Source organism: Pinus tabuliformis, chromosome 1_1 (genome assembly GCF_031772625.1).
Source record: "Pinus tabuliformis cultivar Carrire ecotype Pingquan chromosome 1_1, CPIR1, whole genome shotgun sequence".
Lineage (NCBI taxonomy): Eukaryota > Viridiplantae > Streptophyta > Pinopsida > Pinales > Pinaceae > Pinus > Pinus tabuliformis.
This window is the reverse complement of record NC_142297.1, coordinates 138,022,996-138,047,624: the sequence shown is the minus strand read 5'-3', so window position 1 is coordinate 138,047,624 and position 24,629 is coordinate 138,022,996. Positions and strand designations below refer to the sequence as shown.

General features: G+C 35.4%; 1 long non-coding RNA gene across 1 annotated transcript in view; it reads right to left on the bottom strand.

The window, feature by feature from the left end:
• Positions 1 to 1,535: 1,535 nt before the first annotated feature.
• The window catches only part of LOC149212019 (uncharacterized), an 88,070-nt gene continuing 64,976 nt past the window's right edge, over positions 1,536 to 24,629 (bottom strand). The window contains exon 2 of the long non-coding RNA XR_016250199.1: positions 1,536 to 1,823. This is a non-coding gene — a long non-coding RNA (uncharacterized LOC149212019). The remainder of the gene's footprint in view (positions 1,824 to 24,629) is intronic.

Genomic DNA, 24,629 nt, shown 5'->3' with positions numbered 1-24,629 from the left:
GGTCAAATATGTGCCAATAAACTTTAGGGATTTCAGGGGGTGCTTTTTAAGTAAGTGGAGGATTAGGAACCCGGGCTGGCTTTGAAGCACTCCCTAGATCTAAGATCACAAGAGAGGCATGTTCAGAAAGTTGTGGTTCTACCTTCGCAGTCCCATTGGTTTCTCCTTCTCCTTCTCTTAAGTTACAATATTTTCCCTCTCATAGAGGATCATAATCTAAATTTTCTATAGCTTGACGACTCTGTTCAGATCCTCCAACTTGGATTTGAACCTCAGCGTAAGTTGCAGATGGTGAGCCTGCTACTTGAGGGATTACAGTAAGAATTTTTCCAGATACTGCCTGAAATCCTACTGACACTTGAGACTTTGCCTTTCTTACTATTTCATATATAAAGGTCATTTTCCCAAGGTTCACCGATCCTTTGGGTTTTGTGGATTTAGGTGGGGTGTTATCCTCTTTTTATACCTTTTTATTCCTAGTCATTCATAAAAAACAATTCCTATTTAACCTCTAAGCTTTTTTTTGAAAATTGGGCTGGTAAGGAAACACTTTACTTGCTAGGTACACAGGTTCTTATCTTCCATTTTTTCGACCCAATTCTTTCATAGCAAGATAAAAAGGAAATCACTTGAAACACTCTCCCTAGAAATGATGCCAAAATGTTGGTGCAGTAAGATGTCTTTTTACAGGCAATCTTAATTCCTACATTAATTGTCAACCCAAGGTAAGTATTTTTATATCAAGAGTGTTAGCACAATATATGCAGTGAATTCAGAGGTTATCTAATGGTAAATCGTTGCAATCACTAATAACTATCTCTTCAACTCAATCCACACAATTCTAAAACAAATAGCTATGGAAGAAATAAATATGAAATAACTCTTGACGCACTCTACAATTTTGTTTAACTTATTCGGAAATCAAATGAATCTGAATGCAAATGCAAAGAATCACACTCAAAAATATTCAAATAGATTAATACTAACTCACTCAATCAAGAAATAAAACTACAATAACTGAACAATAATGATAACCTATAGTAAACCCGATTTGAATAACAAATCCTAGTTGAACAGCAATCTCAACTGAAAGGCAACTGATAATTGAACAACAAGCAAGTGTATAATGATAAATGATCTCTAAACAACAAATTATGGAAATTGATTAATGCTATCTCTAATATCTATGATAACATCACTCAGAATGAACAACAATCTACTACTATAACCAATATAACCAATCCAATCAAAGTGTTACTCAGATATATCACACAACTATATCTGAATATAAATGAACAACAATATGAATCATAATCTTCAATCTTCACAAAAAAGAGAAATGATATTAACTTAACATTAACAATCAGTAATGACTAAATAGAAAATATTATAACACAAGAAAGTAGCAGAACTTCTCTTGACTCGCCGCAAAGTTGTGAGAAGTCTCCGCTAGGAAATACTCAAAATATAGGTATGGATCAAACATAGTCTTTATTCATTAAAACAAGAAACACGGTGACAACATTACTGAGGTAACAATATTATATGTCTTGTAAGAATAATTACAAGTTATGAAATTCTGAACTCCTTTTTCATTTGCCTTTGCGGCCTTATATATAATATTAAAAGAGTAAACTAGATAAAAGCGAATCCTCAGGATCAGGGGATCCTGAGGATTTTGCAATACATGATCTGATTCTGTCATGAAATAGAATCAGTCTGCCTGGTCTCTCGCTACCTTGCCTACCTCAGACACTGTCTTTTTCCTTTTATAGGTTGATTCTACTCTGTCGATTGAACAATTTTTGTCCCGTCCATGTATTCTACATATAAAGATAGCAAAAAGTCAGTTTCTCATGCTAGATTTATCTAATTTGTTATCAAGAACTTTTACCCAACTTTAGCTTTTATTTCCTTTATTTTAATCCATAAACAGAGATAATCATGTAAGTATGAATGCTAAATAAAGCTATTTTAAAGAGAAAACATACATTTTTCTTGACCCAACAATATACCTCGTTCTAATCCTTCTTTAGGATATCTTCCTTTCTTTGCTCAAGGTAAAATTTATAATACATTTCAAGGACGGAGTAACCCTACTTTTATTGTTTTGGGAATCAGGAATCCATTTTATTTTGGTCAATAGGGGAAGGTGCCTTACTCCTTCGTAAGTTCCTTTTAGTCTTATTCTCCCTTCGCTAATGCGTGGAACCCGTACCAAGGGCTCTCCTCTCCTTTTAATACTTTGCTTGGGGGAAATATTCTTGGTTATGGTAACCTTTCAGTAGGAAGTGGTCAAACTTTGAATTTTTATGGACCACAAGCTTTTCCATGTCTTTTACAAACACTCCTTGGCAACCTGGTGCCTTTACAAATCTTGGGAATCCTACTTATGGTGGGTGGAATTCTTAAGCTCGTCCACGCTTGCCATTCATCGCAACCCTAAATTTTCCATATCTCTCAAAATTGATGAACGATCTGATTTGATATAATCTGCCTTGGACTTCGGCTCCCACCAAAATTCCATCAGATATTCCAAAATTTGAGGGAAAGTCTAGGGAGGATCCGGCTGCTCGTATAACAACATTCCATTTATGGTGTTCATCCAACTCCCTAATTGACGATTCAATTAGGTTGAGATTGTTCCAACGCACCTTAACTATAAATCCTACCAAATGGTATATAGAGCTTAGTGGGGGTACCTTTGCTTCACTTGGTGAATTGGCTACTATGTTTTTGAACCATTTTCAGTTTCCCATTCGATATGATGCTGGAACTGAGCTATTTATTAGTTTCCAACAAGGCAACTCACATTTCTGACCATATTCCGGAATGGCAAAGAAGGAAGAGGCTCATCAAAGCCTACATTCCTAATGAATTCCTTCTTGAATGGTTTTTAAAATCTCTACAGCCAGCAATTTCTAAGGATGTATCATTCTCCAGGGTATTCACCAAAGAACATGCTATCTATAGATCCCAACAGTTAGAACTTATATATTCTTAGTCTAGTACCCTTGAAAAGATTTTTCCTAATTCTCCTCGATCCAAAATCAATTTAGCTAAACCAAAGCCAGGTCCTTATTTTGATAGAATAGTAAGATTGATCGATAATAGCATGACTAACCTATTAAGTCAATTGCACCAGTTTCCTTTACAAACTGCTTCTTTGATTTAATCATCTTCGTCAGTGCCTATGCCTTCTCAACCTTTAGCTATTAACATTGTCCAATCTTCTAACCCTAAAGGAAATCAATAACCTGATGAGAAGAAAAAGGGATGTGGTAAGAAGAAAGACAATGATGAGAAGGGTAATGTAAACAAACCCAGTAATAATACTAGGGAGGGTAAAAAGGAGTCCAAAAAGAAAGTTAAGTTTCCTTGTAAATTGTGCAATGCAAACCATTTAACACATCTTTTCACTAAGATTCAGGATGCTTAGTGCTTGTTAGTGTAGCAGGATTTTTCTGGCTCCCAGGTTGTTCTCACTAACCCTTTCCCCAAGGGAAACATATGTTTGCTAGCATAAATGCTAATACTGGAAACCCCACTGGGGGAAACCACGAAGGGGAAAATCCATCAAATATATACATGATGAGTTCTCATGTTGATGTTGCTACAAGAGCACATGATTATGGAAAATCAGAATCCTCTAAGGCTAAGGGTGCTTCCGATGTTCCAAAGCCCCTCCATATTGAGAGGCCCACAATTGATCCTATACCTTGGAAGCCCAAAGGCTCTGCAAAACATTCAATGATTAACCCTAGTTCCAAGGCTACCCAGAACTATTCCATTGTTCATGATCTGGCTCAAAATCCTTATGCGATGTATGCATTAGAGGTACTCCAATCATTTCCATCACAAAGGAGTGTGTTGCTCACTGCAATCGGGGCAATAGATCCAAGAAGCTCTCTAATTGTTAAATTTGACATGTCAAATATTAAGAAGAGAATACCTCATCATATGGATTTCCAGATTAAATCTACATATTCAAATATTAATATCTTTAGAACTGTAGTTGATGAGGGTGTTTCCACGTGTGTCATGTCGATTGCATGTTAGAAAGCTATCAGATCTCCTCAAGATGTTCCTTCACCTACTCTCTTGATTTCATTTGATGTTCATTCTCATAGGACGCATGGAATTATTCCAGCCTTTATCACTCGTGTTGGGAGAAAGGTGGTTAATATCGAGGTGGAAATAGTCGATGCGAATTTGGATTATTATCTTCTATTGGGAGAAAATTGGATTTATGAAATGGATGTCATTATATCATCATTATTTTGAACTCTATGTTTTCCCCACAAAGGGAGAATTATTACTATTGATCAGATGGAGTATTCTTTGAAACAATCCAATGCATCCTCTGATTCTTCTATTCCTTTGTTGAAAAACTCCAAGCATCCTATTGAGAATTTAAGAGTTGGTATGTATTCCTTGTTGATGGGTGCTTTTGATCTTCCTTCTCCTATTTCTTGAATAAATGCAATTTCATCAACCAAGGCCCCCTCTCAAAGAGAGTTCTTTAGAACTCATTATATTTTAGATCCTTGGCCCTTACCCTCTTCTATAGCCACATATGAAGATGGGAAAGTGGGTCGAATGGCATATCCCATGTCTGGAGTTGAAATTTCTTATCAATTTATAGTTAAAACTGTAGATTCTAGTCCTACTCCTCTTTCAATGAAGGATTTGGACAGGCATGTGGCTCTGCTTGGACTCTTGACTCTACTTATTTTGTGGACTACCTTGATATTGTTTTACCATCTGAGGAGGAAATCCTAGAAGCAATGACTGATATACACAGACTGTGGAATGATTTTCATCACTAGTCAAATTTTCTCTGAGACTTGTGTGAAGTAGAATCAAGTTAGTATAGTTCTTCATCAACTGGTGATGTTCACACAATTTTAAACCCTTTGGCTCCAGCACAAAATTTTTCCGAAGGTAAGATGTCTATCATTTCATAAACTATTCCAATGAACATCTCCAAGAATCCCAATATAATTAAGATATTTTTCATCGGAGCCAAATGCTCCCCTGAAGAGATTAAAATTTATAACGATCTTTTTAAATATTTTTATGATGTTTTTTCTTGGTATTATGAGGAAATGTGTGGAATTGATCCATCAATAGTCCATCATGATATGAAGACTATGTGAATGTGAAGCCTATATGGAAAAATCTGCGACTGCTAAACCCTAGGAAAGTGACAGCTATCAAAGCCAAGGTTGAGTAGATGCTTAAGGTAGGTTTCATATACCCCGTTATGTTGAGTGAGTGGGTTTTGAATTTGGTCCTAGTTGATAAAAAATAAGGAACGATCTGTGTATGCATAGACTTTAGGGATTTAAATAAGGCTTGTCCTAAAGATAATTTACCCACACCTTTTATTGATTAGATTATTAATTTATGTGTGGGAAATGAGATTTTCTCCTTCATGGATGGTTTCTCAGGTTATAATAAAATTACTATCCATCCTGAAGATTAGCACAAGGCAACTTTTATCTTCCCTTGGGGTGCCTTTTCATACAAAAATATGCCCTTTGGCCTTAAAAATGCCAGAGCGACTCTTCAACAGGTCGTGTCCTACGCTTTCCACGATATCAAACATATGATAGAAGCTTATTTAGATGACTTAGCTACTCGTTCTCGAAAGAGAATTGATCATCATCATAATACTTGATTAGTTTTTGAGTGATTTTGTTATTATAAAATATGGTTGAATCAGAATAAATGCGATTTCGCTATCACATCCAGTCAGTTACTGAGATTCATAGTATCTACGGAAGGGATTCAAATTGATCCTTTCAAGGTTGAGGCAATACTTCAATTTCCTCGTCAACTTCAAAGTTTCCAAGGAAAATTCAATTTCATAAGGAGATTTATCGTCAGTTATGCTGAGATTACAAAGGGATTTATTAGATTGCTAAAGAAAGGGGTTCCATTTCTATGGGATGATTTCTCTTAGCACTCATTCGATACTTTGAAAAACTAATTGACCTCTGCTCCTTTACTAAGTCGACCTGATTATACTAAGTGTAATCTAATCTAAACTATTAATCACATGCATATATCCTAGTTTTAAACACTATCTAACTATAACTATACCCGGGAATAAAAACAAGGTATGCGATCTACAATAATGTCCTATAGAAATTGGTAATAAAGATCATTCAACTGCAATAAGAAATGAAATCGTTTAACAATAATCATTTTGGATAAATAGTTCACCAAAATGATTGTGAGAGATATATCACATATAGAATCGTTCACATATTCAACAGGAAATTAAAGCCAACACCATACAAAAGTACAATAATGCTAACTGAAATTCAAACTTTCATACATGAAGCAATTGAAGAAAAGTTATTATCTGATACATAAATAAAACAAAATCACAAGATAAAAGTACCATTTGTAATAAGTTCTGCTCATGTGTTTTAGAAATATCAATCTAATTCTAACTAATCCAACATCATTGAAGAGTGAAAAAGTACAATTTCAGTAGGACATGTCATATATAAAAGAAAATAAATCATGTTCCATTCATTCTACTAGAACCTCCTCAAAGGTATAAAAGTGAATGTTTTGAAGAATGTTTCTGATAAAATTTCTGAACCAGTTTCTAAATGCATGAGAGGGGTTTAAATACTAAAACTATAGATCCTAAAATATATTGTTACAAAAATAGCTGAGGAGGTTTAAATGACCTTCCTAAAATTATGCAAATGAAACTAAAATAGAAATAAAATAATGTGAACCTTAAGATCACAGATATCTATCATTAGTTTGAGGTGTGTCGGTTGACTCATCACAGATTTCAATTTCCCAATAAATACGACATCTGTCAATGCTGGCATCATTTTCTGTGTGGAAGTGGTTAGGCAATGCAGGGTCATCCACTCGCTATAGGGCTTAACTAAGAATTTCCAGTATGCTTCCCAGTTGAGCTTTCTTGTTTTTCTGATCACCTCCTCCCTTTCCTTCGCTGCTTGTCTCCATTGATGCTCCAGTTGATTGGCGTTTGGAAGAAATCCTGGTATAGATTTAACAATGAGGTTGGCACCATGTAGATTTTCATTAATGGCTTCAATGATGTTGTTTGCTACTGCTATCATGCCTGATGTTTCCTTTTCTACTTTCTTGATCCGAGAATCCAAGTCTGCAAATAGAATTTCTTTATGTGACTCCTCCAGTCTTGGAAAATCAAACTTCTCCCATCTTTTGATTCTTTCCAGGTGATAAAATCAAAAATTCTTTTATGGATTTCCTCATACTCAAGCCTCATGTGGATGACATGGCTTGTAAGGATTTACTTGCAAGATTTCTTGGCACAGAAGTTCCTTTTGTTGCATTAGTTGGGTGTTAAGGTTGAGTTCTTATTTTATGAACTGATTGATTTGTGGACTTTCTTTATACTTCCCTATCATAGCTTGAATTCACACGTCCTTTTCTGCTAGGCTGGCTTGATGTTGTATTTGCATCTGTTCAAACTCCTGGTGTAGTTTGGAAATTTGTAACTCTGCTTGTTGATTAGATTTTTCTTGCTCTAATTGTTGTTCCAATAGTAGGACCTTTTTTCTTTTTCTTTTAGCAGCATTTGAACTTTTGTTGCCTTATCGATAGTTTTCGTAGCATAGGCTCTCACAAATTCTGATAGTCTCGTAAGGTTGGGCGAATCTCTCCATACAATATCCATTGGTTCATTGTCAGGAGTGGTGAGAGATAAAACATCCAACTTTATTTTATTCATATGTCTTTTGATGACAACTTTATGGGTAGGGCTATAAAACACATCTAAGGGACGAATTTCCTCAACTCTTAAAAAGATTTCAGAAGTGGGGGTGGCAAGAATGATCTGTATATCTTGAGTACTTACAATTTTCTCCACTGTAACCCCTTGAGTTGATCTGTGATATGGAGTCTGTACTTCAGATGTTTGTTCTTCTATATGGAGCTTTTTATTAAAATTCTCCCATTCTTTTTCTAAATAAAAAACTAGAGGTTTTGCCGACTAGGTGTAGGCAGAGTGAATTTTAACCTGTTCCTTCGTCAAGGTTTTCTCGACTGCTTTTCTGTAGCTCTGGCTATGTCTCTCTTAGACTCTTTGATTTTACTACCCCCATTCTGAGACTATTTCTTTGAGTGCTATGACTAATGGGTAGACTTCTCCTGCTATTTTGCTCTCGAATTATCTTTAGAATTTTTTCTGGAGCTTTCCTTTAAGCTCACACTCGGAGTCGGTTCCCTTATTGACTCAATATGTAGCAGGTCCAATGGGACTTGTAATAATATCATCTCTCTATATTCGTGGAAGGCCTTAAGATCATTTGGGGAAAAAAGTAGTGAAGTCATATGCTTTACTTATGAAAATGTCTCTTTTTGTAGGAAGAGGTTATCAAATAAGTCTTCTTCATGGGTGAATATTTTCACTTTCAACATATTAGTGAAGTCTTTTGCAGTGCCATTTGGGTCATTCTGTCTTCCTAGAAATGTAGCCAATTTAAGAGATTTCATAATCTCTACTTCCTTTCATGCATGTCCAAGATCATGCAATGCAAGCACACCACATTGCAACAGAAATGTAGGCCAAATGGCTTTTTTCTATTCCTTCAATCCTTTGCTCAGCCCACCTTCTCTTGTTGTTTGGTAGGTTATCTCTCTAGCCATTAACTTATTAGGGACATAGTATGGGAGGACATGTGGTGAATAAATGCTCTCGAATACTCAAATATATGTAAATGTATCCTCCCCAAACCATTTGCCTACAGGTAGGATATCTACTTCAGCGTCTATAGAAAATCTAGGGGCATTCCTATTGTAGACTTGTTTATGAATAGGTAGCATAACCCCTTGACAAATTATGTAAAAGTGGGGGGTGAAACTAAGACTCCCACATTTTCATATGATATATATGAATGGGAAGTGGGTCTTTCACAGTCCACTTCAATCCCATGATAGGAAATTTGGAACCAAAATAGATAGCATCCATTATATAGGCATTCATGAAAAATGAAGGGTAAACCCTAAAAGAGATACTCCTCTTTCCTATACTCTATTATGGATTTCACCAAATTATGGAACAAAATTTTAGCCCAATTCATTATTGTTGTGTTTACAACCGTATCTATTAATGACAACCATTCTAGGGAAAATTTGGTATTATTGGGCTTGCAAAACATTCTACATAACATGGCTACTGCAAAACTATGAGGGGGAGCTATAGATGTTGTATAATACGTACCTGATTTTTTTTTTTTGATCTTGCCTTCATTTTGTGTCCAGGTTGACGTAATGTATACTGGGCCTTCATTCTCCTTAGCAAATTTCTCGAGGAACTATTTATTGTAGAATGCCTATGGCTCTGGAAGATCGTACATAAGTCACAGGTTTTCTTCTGAAAAAGATCCCATATCCTCTTGTCTGCTATTCTTAAATTCTCTGTCTAAGACATCCACCTGATCAATTATCCACTTGACCATATTTGTATATGGAATTATCTTTAGTCTCGCAACTATGTAGTGAAGAAATGAGCACACCGCCTCGAAGATGGAGGCCTCTAAGGAAGCAGGACTGTCAGTTGTGGCCTTTGTTACTAGAGCTCTAGGTTTCTATTCTTCTAATAAATCATACATGTTTTCCCACATATAGGTTTCTCCGTCTATGTTGCATGTAGTATTAGAGAATATAGGAGTCATTTCTGATTTCTCAGACATGACTACCATGCTCTTCTTTGCCATTGCTCCCGACGACTCTTTCTGTGGATATTTCCTGAAAATGGAGCAAAACAGAAACTATCAGATATACAGAGATAAGAATGGACCTAAGAATGAATAATGCAGATGAATTTGAAAAGGTGACAAGAAAGGAGATTTTATTTGAGCGCAGGTGAGAAGATATTGTATCACCTTAAACTATTTTTCAAACGTAAATGCTATTAACCCTTACTAAATGCCCACTAATGCTTCCTTATCCTTAACTCTATTGCTAATTAATGCTCAGGATTGTAAGTCGGGGAAGAGCTTTTTATGATGGCGAGCCTTTAAACTACAAAAATATTGATTTTGTGATTGTGATGAAATATCGCAAATCGCATCATTGCATTGTGATTATTTCACTTTCTCTAACGTTTCTTTAGTTTTTGCGGGAAACGAGATGTAGACATCTGATTATCTTCAAAGGATAGCTTATTTTTTAGGAATTTCTATGTAAATCCCTTTTTCCTTAAGTAGCAGACTTGAGTGATTTCTTATAACATATTTTGGAATTAGGTCTAGGGGTTTTCAATCTCATCTTGCAATTTTGCATGATGATAAGGTTTTAGGCTCCTCTTAAGTGTTCTTAATTATATGCGATAAGGGAGATTATTTCATCTCAATCTCGCATATCGCATGGTTTAAGATACTTTGTTAAGGTGCGCTCCTTATGAGCGTTGATTTGCAATGTGGGCCTTATTTTAATATGAAATGCTTTAGAACTTAGTTCATATAGGAAACCCAATAGTTTCGAGGTTTTAATCCGGTGTTATTTTTTGATTGCTTTTCACTAGTTTTGTTGGATAGCAAGGCTTTTGACATGCTTGGTTGTGTGATATGCGAAAAGGCGGAGATTTTATAGCTATTTCAAAAAAATTTATTTTGATATCTTGCTTCATTCCACAAATTAACAAGAAAAATGCCGAACTGGTAAACTTATTTTTGGAAGAATTTTTTAAAGGGTCCCCATTTGTTAATATAATATTGACTATCACTATTAATAAATGGGGGGGTTGTTGAATAGCACAAAAATCGGTGATTTACTTGGGAGAACCAATTATGTTTGACAGTTTTTTGAAATTTCTAAAAACTTCCAAAATAAGGTAATTTTAGAAAATAAAAATTACATGAAATATAAGGTAAGAAATATTGCTCTGAATAAGAAAACAACATATACCTAAATATCATTCATTTGATCATCTTCTTCAATATGAAAGTTTCTTTGTCTACATCAATCATTAATTGGTTTTAAAGATAAAAACAGGGGGGGCGCTCACAGATTTTCTTTTCGGTATACTTAGTTCCCATAGGTAGAGCCTCTGTGACTAGAAGGTGTCCATAGCCTCGACAGGGTTACCTTTTAACCAACAATGATTCAGTATTCCATCTAGATAAGAATACAATCCTTAAAGATAAGTTTATATTTATATACTTGTTTATCTAAATAATTTTCTTTTCTTTAAAGTTTTTATTTTACTCCTCAAAGGCCATTATCTTGGTTTGGTGACCAAAATTGACAACGCTATTCACTGGTTGTAACTTGGCTAAACAAGCTGGCTCTTGATGAGACCCCTTGTCTTTTGATTGATGGAATCTCAAGTCATTACTCTGTTTTGATATGCAATAATGGTAATGTGAGCTAGTTATTTCCCTATGATCATGGTAAGTTGGCTCTTGATGAGACCCCTTATCCTTTAAGTTTAAGCATATTTTAGAATTACACTCTGAGGGTGAAAGCTTCCTAGATGGGGAGAATCATTGACTTGTTAAGAGTTTCTGGATGACAATTGTAGAGTTGAAGATGATTTTATGTAGCGAGACTTTTCTTTGTTTAAGATACTTTTCTTGATTGATGGTAGAGCAAAGGTTTCTTTATGAAGTCGAGATTTAGCAAAAGACAAATAATTTCGGAAGAGAAAAATCAATCTTAGAGCAATAAAATTTAACTCATGTTTCAAATGCGAAAATCATCTTCTTAACTATCTTTACTTATACAAGCAAAAAGTCAAAATATAAAAGAGACTATTATTTGTAAAGCCAAAAGTAAATGCTACTTCAACCTTTTATTTTCCTAAAAAGTAAAGACAATAATATACAAGGAATAGAAGAGGTGATCTTCTATGAAAAATATTTCTTAAGGATCTTCCCATTAACAAGTAGATATTCTCTCTTTCATGATAAATCTTGTAATAAAAAGGTTGATGGGCTTATTTGTTCCACAATCTAAAACGGGACAAGCCACATTCTTTGGAACTTGGTATGCTTACCTTTTTCCTTGTGTGCTTTGTCCCATTTTAATACCAGTTCTCTGAGTTGAAAGGATTTTGTACTTACAGAATTAGTATCAAAGGAAGCTTTGACTAATTGTTGATGATGTGCATGTGTAATTTTGGCCTTTTCCCTTTCTTCTTCTAGCTTAAGGATTTGTAATTGTCTCACTTTCATAGAAGAGAAAAGAGTTTCTTCAATAAATTGAACTAGGGCTAGTGAGAGAGTAACTACATTTGTTGGAAGGAAAACTTCTTTCCCATAGAACAAATTAAAAGGAGAAGTGCCTATGGAGGCCTTCTGTGTTATTCAATCTGCCCATAGAGCAAATATTACAGACTTATGCCAATTTTTATGACTTTGTTCAACAATTCGTTTAATAATTCTTATGAGATTTCTGTTTGTAGATTCGGCTAAGCCATTTCCTTGAGGATAATAGTTAGCAAAGTATTTAAGTTTAAAACCTATTTTAAGCGCAAATTCTGTCATAACATTTCCTAAAAAATAAGGTGCATTATCAAACATAAGGGCAGAGGGTAGACCAAATCTGGTAATAATAAACTGATTTATGAATTCAATGATGTTCTCAGAATTGGCTACCTTAAGTGGAATTTCTTCCACCCATTTTGTGAAATAATAATTTGTTGTAAGAATGTACCTATGCTGCTTAGAGGAGTGAGGAACGATCTCACCTATTATTTACAATCCCCATTGTTCAAATGGGTGTTCAATGTTTACTGGTTGCAATGGTAATGTGGGTTTCCTCTGTTTGCCAACAACTATTTGACAACTTTTACATTTCCTTACATAACTATGTGCATCCTTGAATAAGGTTAGCCAATAATAGCTAGCATGAAGGAATTTATGGGCAGTCATATCCCCTCTAGAATGTCAACTAGCTGGCCCATCATGGAGTTCTTGCAAAATATTTTCTGCCTCAGATTTTTCAAGATATATAGGAAAAACAAAGTCATAATTTATTCTAAGTAACACATTATTGATGATTTGGTATTGTCTGGCTTTTAGCCTCAAAGCCCATTTTCTTTAGTAATTTAGTTGTGGAGGAGCATAACCTTTTCATAAATAAAAAATTATATCATCATATCTGGATTCAGTGTCATTAAGGCTTACCTTGTATACGTGTATATCGTTACTTAAATCTTGTAGTGCTTGTAATTTGGATGCTCCTGCTAACATTCTGCAAAAGCATTGACCTTTTACAATTTTAGTTGGTCTGATTTCAATGTCATATTCTTGCAGTGCCATTACCCAATTTTCTCTCTTTTCACCTACATCCCTTTGTATTAACAGATTCCTTACTGCTGAGAATGGTACTACTACCTTTGTGTGGGTTTTCAGGAGCAAGGGTTTGAAATTCTTTATGGATTTGAAATCATCAAAGGCTTTTTTTTCAACATCTTAATAGTTCAATTCAGCCCCTTGTAAATTAGAACTAAAGAAAGAAATTGGTGCTTCAGCCTTATCATCATTGACCTAAGTTAATATAGTTGCATATGATTTCTCGGAAGTGAAAGTATATAAAATTAAATGATTAGAAAAATTTAGAGTTTCCAAAGAGGGAGCATTTATGATCACTTGTTTAATCAAATTAAAGGCTTGTTGCTATGTGTTTCCCCATTTGAAAAGAGATTTTTTCTTAATCATGGGTTGAAGAGGTAAAACAATTTGTGAAAAGTCAGCGACAAATATTTTAACAAAAATTATCTTCCCTAGGAAAGATTGCATAGAATTTTTGTTATGGGGTAAAGGAATTTCATAAATTTCTATTATTTTCTCTGGGTAAATGTGAATCCCTTCTTTGGATACAATGAATCCAAGGAGTTTTCCTTCACTTAACACAAAGAAAGATTTCTTGGGAATAAGAGAAATTCCGTACTTTTGACAACATTTGAAGATATGTTTTAAATCTCTCAAATGATTGCTGCATTTTTTGGAGTATACAGTTATGTCATCTAAATAGATTACCACTGATTTGTTTACCAAACCTTTGAAAGCTATATCCATGTCTCTTGGAACGTTTCACCAGCATTATTTAATCCAAATGGCATATTTTGATAGGCGTAGGTGCCCCATTTGGTTCTAAATGTAGTTTTTAGCCATTCGTCTTGATGTACTAGAATCTAGTTATAACCTGAAAACCCATCCTAAAAAGACATTAGCTCCGAGCCTACAACTGATTGCAATATCTGCTCTATAGGAGGCAATGGAAATTTTTCCTCTTGACAAGCTTTATTGAGATTGAGGAAGTCTATACATATTCAAATATCACCATTCTTTTTCCTGACTGGGACAAGGTTGGAGACCCACCTGGAATGTTTAACCAAGAAAATAATCATGGCTTTGAGTAGTTTATTCAATTTAGACTTAATCTGATTTTCTAAATTGGGATGAATCTTTTTCAATTTCTGTTGCACACATCTTTCATTAGATGTCATGGGGATGGTATGTTGAATTATAGAAGTGTTGTATGTTTTAAGATGTTCATAGTTCCAAGCAAAGAGATTCTTATATTTCTTCAACAATTGTATGAAGACTGATTTTTCATCTGATGTAAGCCCAAAACCTAGATTGATATTTTAAGGTTTAAGGTCAGTTCCAAGGTTAATCAATTCAAACCTCAGAGTTGAACTCGAAAGTTTTGAGTTGGTCAGTCTTTTGAATCTGTCCTTAAGGTCATATAAGTCTTCGAGCTTAACAACAGACTTAGGTATACTGTTCATTGTTGCGTCTTCCTTAAGCTGGCCATCATGTTGATCTTCATCAATTATCTGGTCATCATAAGAACCTTCTGATGTCAAAAATCTTATGATATCCGGATCATTATTAAACACTCACCAATTGGTGACATTGTCTGGAATAGAAGGCCTAAAAATCAATTCAATAGAAAATCGATCGGGACTATAATCTCCTGGTGGAATGAGATTAGAGGCCACATTAGTCCAAAGGTCGATGCTTGTGTTTTGGAGTCTAGGGATAAGGGAAATATTAAACGCTTTAAAGTGAGAAGTGAGGTCTTTGACTAATGATTGATAATGTCTCAACTATCTATACAACAATGTATAGTATTTCTCACTTGTTTTATCAGAATCTATGAATCCCCAAACACATATAGGTATTTGATATTAAGGCTGATGGCTTTATATAGGCCTTGAACTAACGCTTCATATTCAACAGTGTTTTTTGTGGAATCAAATTCAAGTCCGCATGCTAACATAGTATTTTCCCCTTCTGGGATAACTAATATGCATCCTGCTCCTGCTCCATCATTGGATTTAGATCCGTAAAAAAATAATTTCCAAAATAAAGAGCTAACTAAAGGTTTATCTACAAAATTTATACACTTAGAAGTATCTATTTGAGAAAAGTTTTCAACTTGCAATACAACAAAATTTTCCAAGAAAGGTGAAGTATTTGCATTGAAAATTCAAAGAAATGATTCGACTGAGTAGTTTATGATGATATTTCTACTATATGCAATTGGTTCGTTCTCTCCTCCTAATTCTATAACAATATGCTTTTGATTATTTTCACGATCAATCCTTATTTGATTTGGCTTTCCATTATAGGAAAGCCACATGTGAGACCAATCAATCACAACACGAAGCTTCTCTGACCAATCTCTACTAAGGATTAAGCTATAGAACTCGGGAATATCAGCTACAAGAATGTCAATGACTTGACATACTTTAGGGTTCAACAAGTCTAATGGTAACTTGATTAAGTTCCACTATTACTTCGAGTTGGGATTAATCTAACTGCGCAATGCGCACAACTGCTTTTTGAGGCTGAACATTCAATTTCACGCAAATTGTTCTTGGTAAGATATTAGATGAAGATCCAGAGTCAACTAAACAGTTGTGTAGATTTTTGTTGAAAATTTCAAAAGTCAACAAAAATGGAGGGGTATGGGATTAATATCTTCCTCCGATTAGAGTGATATCGGTAGGATCGATACTATTTACTGAAGTACTAGGGGGCCTTCCCATCTCTTGGGCAGCTTGTGAGAGTGCAACAGTAGGAAGAGGCAAAGTAGGGACTGCTTTGATTTCCTTGAGTAGCAGCTTCTGTTGATGTTTCAACTTGATAAGCTCATGAAAGGTAATGTTTTCCCTAGTCCTTTTCATATCATGCACAATGTTATATTCCATTTCATCGAATACTATCATAGTCTTCACTAGAGGTGAAGAATTTGATTGAAGAGGAGCAGTTTGGGTAGATTTGCATGGAGACTTATTACTTGTTGTTTTATCCTTGGGAGCCAGTGTTGATAGCTTCTGCTTTGGATTTGTTTGAGGTGAATCAACAAAGCCTCTACTTCAGGTTGCAACAGGCAAGGATTCTTGTGTTTCTTCATTGGGAAGGATAAAATCCCACATCCCTTGTAACTCAACCACTTCCTCATCATATGTTTATTATTCAGTTGTTGAGACTTCATCTTTCTCTCCATCTGATTCAACATTTGATACAACATTTCAAGGCTTAGGGTCAACTGGGGAATTCCTTTTATATGGTCTGGAAGATTTATTTGAGGAAGTCTATGCTACTTGTTTCTTGATACAACCATTTCATTAGACATGGTTTTGAGGACTTTTTGTAAACCTTCAAGATCAAAAGGATCTTTAGGTGATTCTTTCTTGGATTCATCCCTAAAAGTCACTTTGTTGGATTTTCGTTCTTCTAAAGCATTCTTCTTATCTAAGGCTAAAATTCGTTTTTACACAGCTATTTCTTATTTCATGTTTTCTACCAAAGTTGGTTTGGCAGCCTTATCAATGAAAATAATTGTTTTTGAAGGGAAAGCAAAAATGTACCACTCATTTTGGACTTCATTGTTGGGCTTGGATGCCATTGGTATTTTATTCAATAATTTATTAAAGCGAGAGTTGAAGTGTTTAACTGGTTCCTTAGGTTCGACTTTCAAATTGGAGAGATCATTGATTAGGGTAGTCGTGGACCTATCATCTCCAAATTTGGTTAGGAAATGGTCTTAGAAGGCATCCCAACTATTTATAGAACCTGATGGTAATGAGAAGTACCATGATCCTGCTGATCCTCGTAAAGTATATGGAAATAATCTTACAACTGCATCTTCTTCTACTACTGCATTTAAATAAATAGACAACATAAAATTTTTGATATGTTCCTCAGCTAGTAGGCCATTATCGAGATTGAACTTTGGTAGCCATTTCTTGGGATGAGTTGGTAATGGATGTAAAGGTCCTTCCATTCTTACAACTCCTGGATTCGTCCATGGCCTTGGAGGATTTTGAGCCATTGTTGGTGTCTACATAGAAGAATATGTTTCAGTGGTTGAAGGTGATTGGGTAGAGGAGGGTTGAGTTCTAGTACCTATATAAATCACGATCTGGAGTTTTGAGGTGGGTGATTGACCTTGTGATGAAATGGATGGAATGAATGAAGATGATTGAGGGGATGATGAAAGAACCTCACTATGAGATTCAGATGATGTCTTCTTATCTCTCTTATGGCTTGGTAAAGGGAATTTGTATGGGGGAATCCCAAAATTTTCACTTTGTTCTCTAGTTAACCATTGAGATGAGGGAAACTGAGAAGTAAAGCTATCTTGGGATAACTCAGATTCTTCTTAAGATATCGAAATCCCTTGTAACTTATAAATCAAATATTTGACTTCAGGGGTTTCTATAGAAGAGGATTGATCTGGTTTCTATGGAATTTCAGCAGTGGGTTTTCAGGGTGTTTTTACAACTTCTCACTTAGGATTCAGAGATTAAGAATGTGATCGGGAAGTTTGAGATGAGGGTGAGGGAGTTTTATTCTTAGAATGGCTTGTTGGTTTGAATTTACTTTCCATTCATAGTTCATGCCCTCCTTCTAGCGCCATAAATGTTGAAGCCTTGAAAATCATTGCTACAACATGGGGAAAAACCACCTCGTCCAGACCTTGGTTGGCAACCTTTTTTGTTTTGTGTAGTGGCTCTGACTGGGGATAATGGGACTAGTTTCCCAAAAACAGATTTTGGTAGTGTTGACAGGGTGATATACGATGTAACAGGGGAATGATTTAACTAAGTGTAATCTAATCTAAACTATTAATCACATGCATATATCCTAGTTTTAAACACTATCTAACTACAACTGTACTCGGGAATAAAAATAAGGTATGTGATGTACAATAATGTCCTAGAGAAATTGGTAATAAAGATCATTCAACTGCAGTAAGAAATGAAATTGTGTAACAATAATCATTTTGGATAAATGGTTAGCCAAAAAGATTGTGAGAGATATATCACATATAGAATCGTTCATGTGTTCAGTAGGAAATTAAAGCCAACACCATACACAAGTGCAATAATTCTAACTGAAATTCAAACTTTCATACATGAAGAAATTGAAGAAAAGTTATTGCTTGATACATAAACAAAACAAAAACACAAGATAAAAGTACCATTTGTAATAAGTTCTACTCATGTGTTTCAGCAATATCAATCTAATTCCAACCAATCCAACATCATCTAAGAGTGCAAAAGTGCAATTTCAGTAGAACATGCTAGTATAAAAGAAAATAGATCTTGTTCCATTCATTATACCAGAACCTCCTCAAAGGTACAGAAGTGCATGTTTTGAAGAATGTTTCTAATAAAATTTCTACACCCCTTTTGAAATGCATGAGAGGGGCTTAAATACTAAAACTATAGGTCCTGATATAGATTATTAAAAAAATAGCTGAGGAGGTTTAAATGAACTTCCTCAGATTATTCAAAATGAAAATAAAATAGAAATAAAATAATGTAACTAACTCCTTTGCATGTGATCGTTAAGATCGCAAATATCCATCATTGGTTTGAGTTGTGTCAATTGGCCGATCTCAGATTTCAATTGCCTAGTAAATACGACATCTGTCAGTGTTGGCACCATTTTCTATGTGGAAGTGGTTAGGTAAAGTAGGGTCATCCACTGGATATAGGGCTTGACTAAGAATTGCCAGTATGCTTCCCAATTGAGCTTGCTCGTTTGTCTGATCGCCTCCTCCCTTTCCTTCGTTGCTTATCTCCATTTCTACTCAATTGATTAGTGTTTGGAAGAAATCCTGGTATAGGTTCAAGAACCAGGTTGGCGCCATGTATATTTTCGTTAATGGCTTATGATGTTGTTTGTTGCTGCTTCCATGACTGCTTTTTCCTTTCTGCTTGCTTAATCCGAGAATCCCAATTTGCAAATAGAATTTCTTTATGTGGCTCCTCCAGTTTTGGCAAATCAACCTTTCTCCCATATTTTCATTCTTGCCAAGTGATAAAATTAGAAATCCTTTTATGGATTTCATCATACTCAAGCCTCATGTCGACGACTTGTCTTGCTAGCTTATCACTAATCTCGCAGTTAGGATTTACTTGCAATATTTCTTTGCATAGAAGTTCCTTTCGTTGCATTAGTTGGGCGTTAAGGCTGAGTGCTTCTTTTACGCACTGATTAATTTGTGGATTGTCTTTATACTTCTCTATCATAGCTTGAATTCATGCATCCTTTTCTACTAGGTTTGCTTGATGTTGTATTTGCATATGTTCAAACTCCCGCTATAGTTTGGAAATTTGTAACTCTGCTTGTTGGTTAGATTTTTCTTGCTCTAATTATTGTTCCAACAAGAGGATATTTTGTTATTTTTCTTTTAGCATCATTTGAACCTCGGTTGTGTTAACAATAGTTTTTGTAGCATAGGCTCCTACAAATTTTGACAGTCTCGTAAGGTTCTCAGATGGGCCCATGGGAAAATTTCTCCAAAAAATATCCATTGGTTCATTGTTGGGAGTAGTGAGAGCTGCAACATCCAACTTTCTTTTCTTCCTCTACCTTTTGATGACAACTTTATGGTTAGGAAGGAGGAATTTCATCAACTCTTAAAACAATTTCAGAAGTGGGGGTGGCAGTAATGAGCTCTATATCTTGGGTACTTACAATTTTCTCCACTGTAACCTCTTGAGTTGATCTGTGATGTGGAGTCCATACTTCAGATGTTTGTTCTTATGTATGGAGATTTTTATTAAAATTCTCCCATTCTTTTTCTAAATCAACAACTGGAGGTTTTGCCGACTAGGTGGAGGTGGAGTGAATTTTAGCTTGTTCCTTTGGCAAGGTTTGCTCGACTGCCTTTTCTATAGTTCCAGTCGTGTCTCTCTCAAGCTCTTTGTTTTTACTACCCCCAGTTTGGGACTATTGCTCTGAGTGCTATGACTCATGGGTAGAATTCTCCTCCGACTTTGCTCTAGAATTATCTTTAGAATTTTCTCTAGAGCTTTCCTCTAAGCTTATGCTGGGAGTTGGCTCCCTTATTGGTTCAATATGTAGTAGAGCCAATGGGACCCGTAATAATATCCTCTATTTGTATTAGTGGAAGGCCTTAAGATCACCTAGGGCACAAAGTAGTGAAGCCATATGCTTTACTTCTGAAAATGTCTCTTTTTGTAGGAAGAGGTCATTGAATAAATCTTCTTCATGGGAGAATATTTTCACTTTCACCATAGTAGGGAAGTATTTGGTGATGCCATTTGGGTCATACTTTCTTCCTAGAAATGTATCCAATTTCAGAGATTTCATAATCTCTACTTCCTTCGATGCATGTCCAAAATCATGCAGTGCAAACGCACCACATTGCAATGGAAATGTATGACAAATGGCCTTTCTTTGTTCCTTCAATCCTTTGTCAGCCCACCTTTCATGTTGTTTGGTAGGCTATCTCTCTAGCCATTAACTTATGAGGGACATAGTATTGGAGGACGTGTGGTGAAGCAATGCTCTCGAATACTCTGATATATGGAAATGTCTCCTCCCCAAACCATCTGGCTATAGGTTGGATATCTACTTCGGCTTCTCTAGAAAATCTAGGGCCATTCCTATTGTAGACTTGTTTATGAATAGGTAGCATAACCCCTTGACAAATTCTGTAAAAGTGGGGGTGAAACTGAGACTCCCACATATTCTTATGATATATATGAATGGGAAGTTGGTCTTTCACAGTCCACTTTCATCCCATGGCAGGAAATTTGGAACCAAAACAGATAACGTCCATTATATAGGCACTCATGAAAAATGGAGGGTAAACCCTATAAGAGATACTCCTCTTTCTCCTATACTTTATTATGGCTTTTGTGAAATTATCAAAAAAAAATTTTGCCCAATTTATTATTGTTGCGTTTATGGCTACATCTATTAACGATAACCATTCTGAGGAAAATTTGGTACTATTGCTCTTGCTGAGAATTCTACATAGTATGGTTGCTGCAAAACTACAAGGGGGAGCTATAGATTCTATAGAATACATACTCGATTTATCCTTTTTGATCTTGCCTTCATTTTGTGTCCAGGTTCGTGTAACATCTGCTAGGTCTTCATTCTCCTTAGAAAATTTCTCGAAGAACTGATTATTGTAGAAAACTTGTGGCTCTGGCAGATTGTACATAGGTTGCAGGCTATCTAGTGAAAAATATCCCATAACCTCCTGCATGCTATTATTAAAATCTCTTTCTGATACATCGACATGATCAATTATCTACTTGACCATATTTATGTATGGAATTATCTTTGGTCTCATGGCTATACGGTGTAGAAATGAGCACGCCGTCTTAAAGATGGAGGGGTCTGAGGAAGCATGACCATCGATTGTGGCCTTTCTTACTAGAGGTCTTAGTTTCTCTTCTTTTAATAAATCATATATGGTTTCCCACACAGAGGTTCCTCCGTCTCTGTTGCATGTAGTATCAGAGAATAAAGGAGCCATTTCTGATTTCTCAGACACGGCTACCTTGCCCTTCTTTGCCATTTCTCCTGACGATTCTTTCTGTGGATCTTTCCTGAAAATGGAGAAAAACTTAAGATATCAGATATACAGAGATAAGAATGAACCTAAGAGTGAATAATGTAGATAACTTTGAAAAGGTGACAAGAAATTTGTTTTTATTTGAACGCAAGTTAGAAGATATCGTATCATGTTAAATTGTCTTTCAAACTTAAATGCTATTAACCCTTACTAAATTCCCACTAATGGTTCCTAATCCCCAACTTTATTGCTAATTAGTGCTCTGCATCATAAGTTGAGGAAGATATTTTTAGGGTGGCAGCCTTTAAACTACGAAAATACTGATTTTGCAATTGCAATGCAATATCACAAATTGCATCATCGCATTGTGATTATTTTGCTTTCTTTAAAGTTTCTCTTTTTTTTGCGGGATACGAGATGTGGGCCACTGATTATCGGTTTCAAGGATATCTTATTTGTTAGGATTATCTATTTAAATCCCTTTCTCCTTAAGTAGCAGACTTGAGTTCTTGTTTATAACATATTTTGGAATTGGATCCGGGTCTTCAATCGCATTTCGCAATTTCACATGATGATAAGGTTTTTGGCTCGTCTTAAGTGTTCTTAATACGATACAATAAGGGACATTTTGTCATCAAAATCTCACATATTGCATGGTTTAAGATACTTTGTTAAGGCGTGCTCCTTGTGAGTGGTGATTTGTGATGCAGGCCTTATTTTAATAAGGAATGCTTTAGAACTTAGTTCATATGTGAAACCCGATAGTTTCGAGGTTTTAGCATGATGTTCTTTTTTTATTGCTTTTCGCTAGTTTTGGTGGATAGCAAGGCTTTTGACACGCTTGGTTGTGTGATATGCGAAAAGGTAGAGATTTGCTAGTTTTTTCAAAAGGTTTTATTTTGATATCTTGCTTCATTCCACAAATTAACAAGAAAAATGCCTAAATGGTAAACTTATTTTTGGAACAATTTTTTAAAGGGTCCCCATTCATTAATATAATATTGACTATCACTATTAAAAAATGTGGGGGGGGGGGGGGGGGGGGGCGGGGGGGTGGGGCTTGTTGAATAGCACAATAGTATGGAGATATCATAATATATCTTTAGACTTTGAAGTTTCTTGTCACTTTTTTCAAAGGATGAGCAAAGAGAATTGCATCTCTTCGCAAGGTTGATTCAATCCTTAGACATTTCTTAACCTTAGCAAAAGATGAGTGAGTGTTGAATGATTGCCACAGTGGATTTTGTAGTGGTCATCTATTTAGGCTTGCTACAACCCAAAAAGTCTTCCGCGCAGGGTATTTTTGGCCTTCGATTTTGAAAGATTATGTTGAAGAGGTCAAAAAATGCCATACTTGTCAGGTTTATAATCAGAAATGTGCACTCATCCAGCTTTTCTCTTTCTTGTTATTACTGTTGGCCCGTTCACAAAGTGGGGCATTGATTTTACAACTTGTAACCTGCCTTCGGCAAAGGGTCATAAGTACATTATTGTAGTGATGGACTGCTTTACTAAGTGGGCCGAAGCTATGCCCATTGTTGTGAATGATGGTGAAACAATATCCTAATTCTATTCAACCAAGTCATTACTCACTTCGGTATTCCAAAAGAGATTGTCACTGAACATGGTAGTCATTTCCATTATAAGATGATGGCTGAATTGTTCCTTAAGTTGGGTTTCTCACAGGATAATTCGTCTCCTTGTTGTCCTCAGGCCAATGGTTAGGTGGAAGGCGTGAATAAATCCTTGAAATTTATCCTACAAAGGACAATTAATAAATCTCGATCCAATTAACATATCGTGTTATATTCTGCACTTTGGGCATACCAGATGTCAGTTAAGACCGCTATGGGTTTCCCTCCTTTTCAACTAATTTATGGTTTCGAATCGATCTTCCATGTGGAATGTGAAATTCCTTCTCTTAAATTAGTTGTATAACTTCTTCCATACACCTCGAGTATTGAGGAGTGCCTCATTTATTTGGAACATCTTGATGAGCAACGTCAAGATGCAACCACAATTAACAAAGCTCATAAAAAGAAAGTGAAGGTCCAATATGATAAGGTTGTGCATCCTAGGGTTTAATTTGAAGGTGATCTTGTCATGGTCTATGACCAAGACAAAGACTCCTTGGTGGAAGGTAAGTTTAAACCCATGTTATATAGTCATTTTATCATTAAAAAGGTCTTTCAAAAAGGATCTTACAAATTGGTTGATTTTGATGGAAACGAGCCGGTAGAGCCCAACAAATGGGCTCTATATTAAAAAGTATTATGCCAAAGATTTTTCCTAGTATTTGCTTGGTTGTATATATTGTATATATTTGTGCATATATATCTATAGGTTTCATAGTGATATAAATATTTTTGATCTGCTTTGGTAGGTATTGATGGATGATTTGGTATATCTAGGGTTCGTCAATGGTGCTAGTCAACATACTTAGAATTTGGCTTCTGTGACTTGAGTGATTTACTATCCATCCGGTTTGTTGTTGGTTTCAAGAGGCATATGTATCGGCCTTACATCAAACAATGTTTCTAAACATAATGTTATTGTTAATTTACTATCTGAAGAAATATCCTTAGTATTGATTCATTAGTTGTGTACTTGGATTCACAATTGGTGGTGTCTTAGTTAAATAACATCTATCATGTGGGAGATCCTTATTTATATTGCGAATTATTAAGAGTGAATTTATTACAAAGATCATTTAATTTGATCACATTTATTCATATTCGACTATCATAAAATTAATTTTCAGATTCCATAGCTAATCAAGCATTAGATTGTCATAT